This window comes from Panthera pardus, unplaced genomic scaffold, assembly GCF_024362965.1.
Source record: "Panthera pardus isolate Hobbes unplaced genomic scaffold, ASM2436296v1 HiC_scaffold_11, whole genome shotgun sequence".
NCBI lineage: Eukaryota > Metazoa > Chordata > Mammalia > Carnivora > Felidae > Panthera > Panthera pardus.
The window spans coordinates 29,558,188-29,569,713 of NW_026526666.1; positions in this window are offsets into that span (position 1 = coordinate 29,558,188).

An 11,526-nucleotide genomic window follows, 5' to 3' on the forward strand; every position below is an offset into this window, starting at 1 on the left:
GCAGATTTCAGAGAGAGAACTGGTCTATGAGAACCTCCAACATTTCAAAGTTAGGTGGAGGAGGAAGAAAGAAGAGCCAGCAAGAGACCAAGAAGGAGCAGCCTGTGAGGTAAGAAGGTGATGTCATAGAATTCAAGAGAAGGAAGTTTTACAATTGAAAGGAAGTGATCAACTATGGTAAATACTGCACAGAAGTGAAGTAGTGAGGACACAGAAATGACCAGTGGATTTGGCAACATGGCAATCATTAGAATCTCTGGCAAGAATAATTTCAAGGTGTAGTGAGACAGAAAGACAAGTGTGTTGAAGAACAAAAGATGAACAATCAGCGACAAGTCTTAAGGTTTTGTTTCTTTGGTTGTTTTTTTTGGTGGGGAGGAGGATGAAGATTAGAGAAATAAGATGGTGGCTGGTGGGTTAAGTAGAGCAAGGGAAATTTTTTGTTACTGTTGTTGTGCTGGCAGATAAATGCTTATATTATGGTGGGAATGATGTAGTACAGAAAGAAATTGTTGATGTTGGATAAAAGGGGAATACCTACAGGAATGAAATTATAGGGGAGAATGAAGGAATGGATCCAAAGCATAAGTGGGCCTTTGAAAACAACCCAGATTCACATCCTTTTAACACAAGGGAAAAACATAAGATGAATTCAGATGCAGGCGGTTTGTGTGTGGGTGGGGGGATAAAGTAGTTCCAACCAGATCACATACATTTTCTTAATAAAATGAGATGAGGTCTTCAGCTGAGAATGAGGCAAGAGGGGGTATAAGAGGTTGGAGGAGTGAGAAGACCAGAGGGATGTTCTGAGAGTAAGAAGGTGAACTGTGGAAAGATTGTGCTATTGCCAGCATGGTTGAGTGCCCATTTTCAATTTAAAGTAGTCTGGGGGCACCGGGGTAGCTCGCTCAGTCAGTTATGTGTCTGACTCTTGGTTTCGGTTCAGGTCGTGATCTCACGGTTTGTGGACTTGAGCCCTGAGTTTGGCTTTGCGCTGACAGTGCCAGGGAGCCGGCCTGGGATTCTCTCTGTCATCTGCTCTCTCTCTCTCTCTCTCTCTCTCAAAATAAATAAACTTTAAAAATATATACAGTCCAGATGGCATACTGATATGATCTTCTCAACCTTCAGTCAAGAGTATGCAGACATGGAAAAGAATGGTTGGATTTAACTAAGGATAAATATCACAGGGGCAAGTGAGGGTGTTTACAATGAAGTGATTGGAATAATGCACCATGGAATCTTTGGCAGGCAAGAAGGAAAAGTTATATAGGAAGGTGATAGATACTGGTATATAGATTGACAGGTCGATACATAGACAAATACAAAGTGCTGGGAACTATGGATTGGAACTCTCTCTGTAGTGTAAGAATTGATATCATTGAAGTATATGGTTGAGTTAGAAGGATAGAGCTAGCAGATGGGGCATGGGGTGATGAAAATTGGGTTTTCTTAGATAAGAGCATTTGAGAGGGTAGTTAACTTTGCGGCAGGGGTGGGGGGAGAGGCGGGGGGAGGGGAGATCTGTTTTGGTGTCAACAGATTGTATTATCCTGAGTCCAAAACCCATGCTCAGGCCAGGAAGGTATCAGTTATTTTGCTTAATCCATTTTCTCCCCAGGCAGTAATACCCCTCCTTTGGGTCCCATTAGCATTTTATGCATGCTGCCATTTTAGGACACAGGTATAAGAAAGAAATGAAGAATCTGGGAACCACCACAGACCTACTGAATCAGAATCTTCAGTATAATAGGGTCTCCAGGTTATTTGTATGATTTCTGGAGCCCCAGAAGCACTGTTCTAGAACACTGATTCTCAACCTTGCCTGCGTTAGAATCACCTGAGAAACTGTTAAAAATTCTGAAGCCCAAACTACACCTCAGATCAATTACATCAGAATTTCTGGGGGGGGGGGGGGGGGCAGAGGCGCACCTGGGTGGCTCAGTCGGTTAGGCATCCGACTTCATCTCAGGTCACGATCTGTGAGTCTGTGAGTTCGAGCCCCACATCGGGCTCTGTGCTGACAGCTCAGAGCCTGGAGCCTGCTTCCGATTCTGTGTCTCCCTCTCTCTCTGCCCCTCCCCTGCTCATCATCTGTCTCTCTCTGTCTCAAAAATAAATAAACAAATTTAAAAAAAAATTTTTTTTAAAGGAATTTCTGGGGGTGGAATCCAAACATCAGACTCCTATTTTATTTTATTTTATTTTATTTTATTTTATTTTATTTTATTTTATTTTATTTTATTTTTTAGAGAGAGAACACACAAGGAGGGGAGAGGGGCAGAGAGAATCTTTAGCAGGCTCCACACTCAGTGAGGAGCCTGACACGTGGCCCTGGGATCGTGACCTGATCCGAAATCAAGAGTTGGACATTCAGCTAACTGAGCCATCCAGGTGCCCCCAAACATCAGATTCTTTTAAAGCTCCCCCATTTGACTACAATGTGCAACAGAATGAAAACCACTAATTTAGATTTGGTCACATTAATCTGTAAAGCCTGTTATCATAATCCTTGCCAAAGTTATTTCTCCTCAATTATATACTTGTATAATCTTTAACTTCTTCTTTGTATCTTTTATACTAAGTGTGCAGTAACTACTTCTTTGAATGACTGTACCTTGTGTCTCAAATTATTTATAAGCTTTATACTAGCTGTGTAGCCTGCATGAATTACTCAGTATCTCTGACACTCAGTCTCTATTTCAAAAATGTAAAATGGACACAGTTCTTGCTTGGTTTGGCGTGAGGGATTGAGTTAGATAAAGTGAGATAAAACATGTAAAGTGCTTAGCATAGCAGGCCTGACTATGTTAGCTCATTTAATTTACAGTAGGGTTTTTTTCCCCTTTCCCTATGTCCTATCCCCAGTGCCGTCCACATAGTAGAGACACAAAAAATAGCTGTGGAATTAATGAACAATTAGAGTTTAGGTTTTAAATGGTTACATTTATATCTCCAAGAGCAAATTGAAGATGGATTGATTGTTGAATTTTGATTATAAAATTCAGTTTAATAATATAAATGGGCATATACTTGACATTTAATTATTAAATAAAAATTTAGTAATTTTTGACTTGTGGGTTGAATTAATAGTTGTTACTTAGGGATGTTGGTAACTATGTAACACAAAGTTTTCTTTAGGGTCAGATCAGTGCCTTCACTATTTTTCCTTCACAGCATGTTTATTCAGACTCCACAGGCCTGTGTGTGTGTGTGTGCGTGTGTGTGTGTGTCTTCTTTTTATCTTTTGTTTGTACCTATGCATCCTCCAAAGTTAGTGAAGGTTCCATTTCTTCAGATATCCCAGCTGAGGATTTGTCCCTTTCCTCATGGTTAACTCTTTATGGACCATCTACAAGTAAACTTATCACATGCTGTTTTGTTTTCTAATTAACTGCATTGGACACTTTAGTTCCTTATTAAACATACTTTCATGTTCTCTGAGGTACACTGCTCTTCTGTGCATTTCATGTTCCAACTTGACTGCAATCTTGTGAAGGACCTTGTCTTCCAAGGATTTCTTTAATTCTTCATAGCACTTAATTCCATGCTAGCCACAGAGTAGTTGTTTTACTAATGCTTTTTGCAGTCATCATCAACATGTACTGAGTTTTTTAAGTTTTTATTTTTTATTTTTATTTTTTTCTATAATAATTATTCCTAATTTGTATTTATTATTTTTTAAAATATGATTTCTTGTCAAGTTGGCTAACACACAGTGTTAGTAAAGTGTGCTCTTGGTTTTGGGGGTAGATTCCTGTGGTTCATTGCTTACATAGAACACCCAATGCTCATCCAACAAGTGCCCTCCTCCTCAATGCCCTTTAGCCATTTTCCCTTCTCCCCTACCCCCCCACTTAGGCTTTTACTTTAATTCCAGTTAGTTAATATACAGTGTCATATTAGTTTCAAGTGTAGAATATATGTACTGAGTCTTTTTATCCTATTTAGATGAATTCATATTCTGAGGAAGGGAGTTTGTTTATCCAGTAGGTTGTTTTCTCTTTCCTCCACTTCCACAGGAGACAGTTAAGGATCTAGGAGGTAGTCTTATTTCAAAGGCATGAGAAAGCTCTGCAATGATTTTCGGCAATTGATATCAGAACAGGGCTTATTATTACATAGGTCCTTTTATGGTTCTAAACTGGGTCAGAGAAAAGACAATGACTATGTAAAATAAATGTTTTGACTTCTTCATCTTCAAAAGTAAGAGATAGGGAATGGGAAAGGGAAGTAAGAAAGAGAAAGTGGAAGTAGAAAAGGGAATTAACATATGAAAATACAGATCACTGTGCTGGCTTTAATCTTATTATTCTAGATGTTCTGCATGGAAGGGAAAAAGTAAATAGGGGATTGGGGCGCCTGGGTGGCTCAGTCAGTTGAGCGTCCGACTTTGGCTCAGGTCATGATCTCGGGGTCTGTGAGTTCGAGCCCCACATCGGGCTCTGTGCTGACAGCTCAGAGCCTGGAGCCTGCTTTGGATTCTGTGTCTCCCTCTCTCTCTGTCCCTCCCCTGCTCATGCTCTGTCGCTCTCTGTCTCAGAAATAAATAAAACATTAAAAAAAATTTTTTTTAAAGTAAATAGGGGAGGAGATAAGCGTCCTTCAGAGGGGTGTGACCAGGTTGGTAGGTCCTGTCCACTGGAGGGGGAGGTGGAAATCTTGAATGGAGAAATGACTCAGCAGTTACAGGAAGGCTGCTTCCCAGGCCTGGCAAGATGCTCATCCCTGTTGACAGGAGCAGGGAAGGAGCAACCGGGCTGGACAGTGGGTACCTTATCACTAACAGGTGGTTTCCCCAGTGCCTTGGTGATGCATGAGACTCCCCACTCCCACCCCGAATCTTTGCATAATTCCTGCCAGGATTAGAGGGGATGCAGAGATTGAATTTCCTACCATCTCAGCAGAATGATGTCTCGGAGGTAAATGAAATCGGATTCAGATAAATAATTGCAGCAGTTTTTTGAACAGCTGAGTTGGAACTTGAACCTGATCAATAAGTTCATGCAACAGTAAATGAGTCAGGATTTATGATTCTCCTCTTTATGTCCCCAAACCTGCTCATTTTCCATTAGAGGAGTGAGCAAGTTAGGGGGACAATTAGCTATTGTCTACCTGGGCTGGGGCCTGGGTACCATATGGCCCCAAGTCCTCTTATGTTTATCCTATCGTGTTAGAAATCTCTCCCCTGTCAGCGCACCTCCTCTCACCTTCTACCCTTTAACACAGCTCCCTCTCAAAACCTTTTGCTCCTGAGTGCTAAGTAAAGCAGAAATTTTTATTTGACAAATAAGGAATCATTTAGAGCCACCCTCCAAGGTGGCTAAGAATGAATTCTATAGTATCGGAGGCACACAGTTTGGGTAAAGGAATAAACTTTACTGGGAAAAGTTATTAGCTAACGGTGAACAAGAGAAGTCATGGACCTCTTGTTGCCAGTGAGATTGGGAGTCTATTCTGCGGCAAAGATTGTCCTACCCTCCTACTGTTCTTCTTTCTTTATAGGGAACTCACGGGGACAATCTGATTAGTAGGATTGAAACTACTTGGGCATCAGGCAATCTGTGTTTAGACGCCAAGTAATTATAGACAACTTATCTGCAAAAAGCAGGTACCCAGCAGGTGGAGACCTTGGGTCTTGAGGAATTTGAATCGGGTACAGTCTGTCACTCGAGAAAAAGCAGGGAGTTCCTGTCAGCTGTATAGTCAACTCAGAATAAGTTCCCAGCGTAACGTTCAAAGAATTCTGTTCATCTTTCTTTCTCTCCACGCAGTCAACTAGTAACAGGAAAAGTTATTGGAGGTCTTATCCCGTCCCCCACTTTTTGTTTGTTTGTGTTTTACCTCCATTATTAAGCTGAGGCACTCTCTCAGGAAATCCTCAAAGATAGATAACCTAGGATAAAGATAAAGCAAATATGTAGCTTTTGGATGTGAACAGAAATTTTCTCTTAGGGCAATCAAAAGCTGTAGATTCAATGTTTCTGTGCCCCCTCCATTCACATGTTGATTTTGAAACCTAGTCCCTACTGTGATAGGTGTAAAGAGGTGGTTCCTTTGCAAGGGAATTAAGTCCTAAGAGCAGACGACTCCACTGGGATTAGTGTCCTTATAAAGACACCCCAAGGAGCTCCCTGGTCCCTTCCACCCGGTAAGGACATTGCAGAACGGCTGCTATCTGTGGACCTGGAATATGTTCTCATCTGTCTGGGCCTTGATCTTGGGCTTGCCAGCCTCCAGAAATGCGAGAAATAAATGTTTGTTTTTTAAGCCCCCAAATCTGCAGTATTTTAGTATAGCAGCCTGAATGGACTACAACAAAAATAAGTAAATGAAATAAACCCCTACCTTATAAAATAAAATTCTACACATTCATTGTAAAATATACATGGAAGATAGCATTTCATGGGAAGAAGCCATTTCAAAAATAAGAGCATAAATTATTTTTTGTGTGTGTGTATATTTATTTATTTATATATATAGAGAGAGCATGGGAGAGTTCAGGAGAGAGGGGCAGAGGGAGGGAGGGAGGGAAGGGGAGAGAGAGAGAGAGAGAGAGAGAGAGAGAATCTTTTTTTAAAAAAAAATTTTTTTAACGTTTATTTATTTTTTTGAGACAGAGAGAGACAGAGCATGAACAGGGGAGAGGCAGAGAGAGAGGGAGACACAGAATCTGAAGCAGGCTCCAGGCTCTGAGCTGTCAGCACAGAGCCCGACGCGGGGCTCGAACCCACGGACCGTGAGATCGTGACCTGAGCCGAAGTTGGACGCTTAACCGACTGAGCCACCCAGGCGCCCCGAGAGAGAGAGAATCTTAAGCAGGCTCCACGCTCAGCACAGAGCCCAACATGGGGCTCAATCCCATGACCCTCAGATCATGACCTGAGCAGAAATCAAGAGTCAGATGCTCAACTGATTGAGCCACCCAGGTGCCCCCAAAGTATAAATTATTTAAAAGTTAAAGAGCTATGACTCAATTCTGAAACTGCAGTGGAATAGCAAGGATTTTTGAAATATATAAATGAATGAACAGAAGTTCAGTTTCTCAACTAGTAATGCAGGAGGTAAAAAATAACTGCCTTGCAGAAATGTTACGCAGATTAAGAAAACATTTAAGGTTTCTGGTAGAGCTTATAGATTTTAATTAATCATACATTGATTAATCATACCTTACATTAAACTGTAGTCATACAGGGGCACCTGGGTGTCTCATTCAGTTAAGCGGCCGACTTCAGCTCAGGTCATGATCTCGTGGTCTGTGAGTTTGAGCCCCACATCGGGCTCTGTGCTGACAGCTCAGAGCCTGGAGCCTGCTTCCGATTCTGTATCTCCCTCTCTCTCTCTGCCCCTTCCCTGCTTGCTCTTTCTCTCTCAAAAATAATAAACATTAAAAAAATTTTTTAATGTAGTCATACATTTTAATTAATTAATTCATTCAACACTTTCTCATACTCATGCCTAGCAATAGAATAGATCCTGTCATATGGAGATGAGTAAGAAGAGGACTCCTCTCTCAAGTGGCATGAAGTCTATCTGGGGGTTGAAGAAGACAGTTTTCATATTCATCCTTTATGATATGACTTTAAGCACCTCTTTCTCAAGAAAGCCTCACCAACTGAACAGGTTAGGTCTCTAGGTGTATTCTTCCATAACATCTTGTACTCTTTCTTTTGTCACATTTTGTTATAATTACTTGTTAATGTAGACCTTTGTCATTATACTTGCTATCTCTTATGATGGGGACGAGACTGGTCTGGAACATGCATTCTGAAGCTGGACTGCCAGGGTGACCATGGGCAACTTACTTAACCTCTTGGGGATTCAGTTGCTTCATTTATACAATGGTGATGGTATCCACTTCACAAGGTTGTGCTTAGGTGAATAAATTAATAAATGTGTATTGTTTAGAACAGTGCCTGGCACACGGTGAACTCTATGAGAGTATTAGCCAGGAGGATAACAGTGGTGATGAGATTCCCTAGCACAATATTTGACATATATTAAGTAAGTCAGGAAATACTTGTCAAATGTTACTGAATCTTGTCCAATGAATGAATGAGTAAAATGGAATAAATGCATAGAAGAGGGAGTTATTAACTATGAATCAGAGAACTTTTTCTGGGGAAATTGAAGTCCAAGCTGAGGTTTGAAAAATTAATATGAGTTTACCACTACACCTAGTAGTAGGAAAAGAAAGAGGCGTTCTCTTAGCCATTGAAGGAGAACTGAAACAGACAAATGTCTTCACAGAACTATAAGTGATTTAGTATTATTTCAACACAAATAGAAAAAGATTGGAGAGAGATGAGCCAGAGAGTAGACACAGACCTCATCATGAGCATTCTTGTATGCTATTCTCAAAATGGGCAATAACTAGCCCTCAAAATGGGCTAATAAAGGTGTTAAATCAGGGTAAGAGAAATATAAACTTGAGTTGTATTAACATCACTTTGAGGAGAGTACAGAAAATAAACTATAAGAGAAAGAGGTTACAAGCTGCATGACCTATTCAATAAATGTTTAGAGTCAGCAAGAGCGAGAACTTGAAATAGATGACCTGAAATCGTCTCTTTTTGGAAAAGCTTCAATTTTTCGAGTCTACTTCTTCATAAGGCTTTATGCTGTGTACAAGTCATTTCTATATTGTGTTTATATCTCCTTGAGGGATGTTGAAAGGAGAGCAAGACTATAGTTTGTTTATGAATTAAAAGGTGTGCAAGAATGAAATGTAGCAACCATGTTCTCATTATTGCTGACTTGACTGAAAGAATGTTGTTTCTAGAATTGCCAGTGTGGTTTCCTTTGCAAGAGAAAGCGGTTGAAGCAATATTAACTAGGTCAGTGATTCTAATGTGTGGATGTAGGAACAAATTAGCCAATGAAAACTATTTACCTTATTTTTATGTAGATATTTTTACAGGAGGTAGATTAGTGAGCAGTGGGTCCTCTTGGAAGGAGGGGTTAGGGAGGGGACAACGTGAGCCCTGGACACACAAGGTGCTTCCTATGTGTGTCCTGCTTTATCTGGGTGATGGATTGAGCGTTGATTCTACCTTTTGGGCTTCCTCCTGAAGAGGAGAGCTAGTAGCAGTCAAAGTCATTGGTCCAAGAAGTCACTAACATGGCACTTGCCTCCAGACATATCTCTTCTTTGAGAAAACACCCAAAACAGGAGAATATGCTACTCTAGAGTCAATGGTGAGAGAATATGAACATTCAGGATAGATATGCCCTGTATATAAGGTGTGGGGTCACATGAGTCTGGCAGCTGGCGGCACTGCTTTCTTTATTGGCTGCTTCTCCTGTAAGAAAGAGGTCTCCTTATTTTCAAGAACCTGGTGGATGTTTGAGAGAGAATTGGGATAAATGATTCCAACTGTTCCCCTTTCCTCAGGGTTTGGTTGTAGTTGAGGTAGGTAGATAATATTTAAGCTTAGTCCTGCATTAAAATAGTGTGGGGAAATGGGCATTTCCTGACATTGGGGGACATAATTATAGTGACCAAACTATAGGACTTTCCTCCCATTCAGGCATCCTGAACAGAAATTAGGAAAGCTCAATAGCAGTGTTTTATGGGAAAACCTCCAAGAGCTTCCTCTCAATCCCATTTGATGTATGCTCGAATTATTGGTATAATGAGAGAAAGAGAAGAAACATTAATGAGCACTGTCATAGGCAATGAGTTGGGCACTGAATTTTGTTTTTTAAATAGAAGCTTCCTAATGAGTGTGAGGTTGTATCTCACTGTGGTTTTGGTTTACATTTCTCTAATGATTAGTGAAGTTGAGCATCTTTTCAAGTGTATATCAATTGTATGATCAAGTGTGATCAATTGTATATCCTCTTTAAAGAAATGTGTATTCATGTCCTTTGCCCATTTTTGAACTAGATTTTGCTGTTGTTGAATTTTAGGTGTTCTGTATATATTCTGGATATTAGTCCCTTATCAGCTATATGATTTGCAAATATTTTCTCCTATTCTGTGGGTTGCCTTTTTACTCTGTTGATAGTGTCTTTTAATGCACAACATTTTTTCATTTTCATAAAATCCAGTTTGTCTATTTTTTCTTTTGTTGACTGTGCCCTTTGGTGTCAGAGCCAAGAAATCATTGCCAAATCTAATATTGTGAAGTTTTGCCCTTTGTTTTCTTCTAAGAGATATATAGTTTTAGCTCTTCTGTTTAGGACTTTGGTCCATTTGAATTAAGTTTTGTATATAGTTTTAGGTACAAGTTCAACTTCATTCTTTTGCATGTGGATACCCAGTTTTTCCAGTAGATATCAACTATATTTTTAAAAACATTTCATTCAACACAGTTAGCAAATAAATGGCTCAGGTTAAGTTAAATTTTAAATTCAATTTGAAAGTACAAGTAATTGCATGCTCTATTATTAAAAAGAAGATACTGATTTTTGTCTTATTATTTTGTGACATAGTTTAAAGAGATTTAATTATCTTAGAATTAGGTTAAAAAAAAAAAAAAAGAAAAAAGGAAGCCAAGCTGTTCAGTATAAAAATCTATCTTGTCTTCTCTGTCTGTTCATCTGTCCATCTTTGTGGTACCTGTAGGTAGTTGTAACCCAGTTTAAAAATTAAAAATAGGAAGAATAGGAAGCTTTGTAAGAAATATCTGGAAATCTGACAAAGAAGAAAAAATATTTATAGGATAAAATAACATCATGTTATACTTGAAGGTAACTGCAGCATACAAAGAAAACAACGTATTTTTTCCCCTAAAACATATAGATTTCAAAAACTCTGGAATAAATCTTGTCATTGTCACTAAAATTCAGAGACCATAGGAACAAATTCATATTTTTAAAATTTAAATGCAAACTTACGAAAGTTGAGTTTCATTTTTATTTTGTCTTATTTATTTATTTATTTCATTATATTTTTTCCCATTTACTGGGCTCCAATGTTAAGTAAAATACTACTATGGCTAGGGGGTCAAGGAGCAGATCCTGGGATGTGTCAAGTTTCATCTCCAGGCACTGAAACACTGTAGCATCTGGTACCACTCTGAAACGGTCTGACAATTTCAGTTTAGCCATTAATGGGAAGAATATTCACCCCAGTGAAGTCGTAAAGGTTTGACTTCCCATTCCTTGTTATCTTTAAAGAAGATGATTTAAGGTTTTGAAAAATCCCTAGAAATTCCAAGTTCAGGGCCTTTGTCTTGATGCCCTTTTGCTGGAAAAAAAAAGAATTTACTAGAGAGTAAATTCTTAAAATGATATATCAGTATTGTATAGAACTTTTAATACCCTTGTGTGTCTTTAAATTCCAGGATAAGATTTTAATTAGTCAACTTTTATTTTAAAAAATTCAAAGGAGTAAATGTGCATTATTTTCAAGATGGTTTATCAAGATATAATTTAATACAGTAATGTTAATTGGGGTTCAATGCTAGTGAGTTTTCAGATGTAGAATAATTTTTTGTTGTAAGTATCAAATTTTAGGGTTGCCTGGGTGGCTCAGTCGGTTAAGCCTCTGACTTTGGCTCAGATCATTATTTCACAGTT